This window comes from Perca flavescens, chromosome 24, assembly GCF_004354835.1.
Source record: "Perca flavescens isolate YP-PL-M2 chromosome 24, PFLA_1.0, whole genome shotgun sequence".
Lineage (NCBI taxonomy): Eukaryota > Metazoa > Chordata > Actinopteri > Perciformes > Percidae > Perca > Perca flavescens.
In genome coordinates, this window is record NC_041354.1 from 1,105,696 (window position 1) to 1,108,195 (window position 2,500).

The window sequence follows — 2,500 nt, forward strand, 5'->3', positions numbered from 1 at the left end:
AATCAAAACAAAAATACATAAATAATCACAACACACATACACACTTAAATCACAAATACATAATTATAAATATAATAATTTACATCATAAAATACATAAATAATCACAACATAAATACATTAACCTAAATAATAAATACATAATAATAAATATAATACACCTACATCATAAATATAATAATATATAAAACACATTTACATCACAAATATAACATTATAAATACACACCTACATCACAAATACACAACAATCACAACACGAATACACACCTAAATCACAAATACACACCATAAATACACACCTACATCACAAATACACAACAATCACAACACAAATACACACCACAAATACACACCTAAATCAAAAATTCACAACAATCACAACACAAATACACACCACAAATACACACCTAAATCACAACACACATACACACCTAAATCAGAAATACACAACAATAACAACACAAATACACACCACAAATACACACCTAATACACACCTAAATCACAAGACACATACACAACAATCACAACACATAGACACCTAAATCACAACACACATACACACCTTAATCACAACACACATACACACCTAAATCACAACACACACCAAAAATACACACCTAAATCACAAATACACAACAATCACAACACGAATACACACCTAAATCACAAATACACACCACAAATACACTCCTAAATTACAAATACACACCTAAATCACAACACACATACATACCTAAATCACAACACACATACACACCTAAATCACAAATACACAACAATCACAACACAAACCTAACTCACAAATACACACCACAAATACACACCTAAATCACAAATACACATCACAAATACACACCTAAATCACAAATACACATCACAAATACACACCTAAATTACAAATACACAACAATCACAACACAAACACAGACCTAAATCACAAATACACACCACAAATACACACCTAAATCACAAATACACATCACAAATACACACCTAAATCACAAATACACACCAAACACAACACACATACACACCTAAATCACAACAAACATACACACCTTAATCACAACACACATACACACCTAAACCACAACACACATACACACCTAAATCACAAATACACACCACAAATACACACCTAAATCACAAATAAACAACAATCACAACACAAATACACACCTAAATCACAAATACACACCACAAATACACACCTAAATCACAAATACACAACAATCACAACACAAACACAGACCTAAATCACAAATACACACCTAAATCACAAATACACAACAATAACAACACAACTACACACCTAAATCACATATACACACCACAAATACACACCTAAATCACAAATACAATTAATCACAACATAAAAATACACACCTAAATCACAAATACACACCACAAATACACACCTAAATCACAAATACACAACAATCACAACACAAACACAGACCTAAATCACAAATACACACCTAAATCACAAATACACACCAATCACAACACAAATACACACCTAAATCACAAATACACACCACAAATACACACCTAAATCACAAATACACAACAATCACAACACACATACACACCTAAATCACAAATACACACCACAAATACACACCTAAATCACAAATACACACCACAAATACACACCTAAATCACAAATACACAACAATCACAACACAAATTCACATCTAAATCACAAATACACAACAATAACACAAATACACACCTAAATCACAAATACACACCTAAATCACAAATACACAACAATCACAACACAAATTCACATCTAAATCACAAATACACAACAATAACAACACAAATACTCACCTAAATCACAAATACACACCACAAATACACAACAATCACAACACAAATACACACCTAAATCACAAATACACACCACAAATACACACCTAAATTACAAATACACACCTAAATCACAACACACATACACACCTAAATCCTAAATACACATCTAAATCACAAATACACACCAATCACAACACACATACACACCTAAATCACATATACACACCACAAATACACACATAAATCTCAAATACACAACAATCACAACACACATACACACCTAAATCACAACAAACATACACACCTTAATCACAACACACATACACACCTAAATCACAAATACACACCACAAATACACACCTAAATCACAAATACACAACAATCACAACACAAATACACACCTAAATCACAAATACACACCACAAATACACACCTAAATCACAAATACACAACAATCACAACACAAATTCACATCTAAATCACAAATACACAACAATAACAACAGAAATACACACCTAAATCACAAATACACACCACAAATACACACCTAAATCACAAATACACAACAATCACAACACAAATACACAACAATCACAACACAAATTCACATCTAAATCACAAATACACAACAATAACAACACAAATACACACCTAAATCACAAATACACACCACAAATAC

At 31.5% G+C, this 2,500-nt stretch overlaps 1 protein-coding gene across 1 annotated transcript in view; it reads right to left on the reverse strand.

Moving 5' to 3' along the window:
* LOC114551248 (dynein regulatory complex protein 11-like) overlaps positions 1-2,500 on the reverse strand; it is a gene marked incomplete at its 5' end in the record, with an annotated part of 23,319 nt that overhangs the window by 18,235 nt on the left and 2,584 nt on the right. The gene's annotated exons all lie outside the window — the stretch shown is intronic.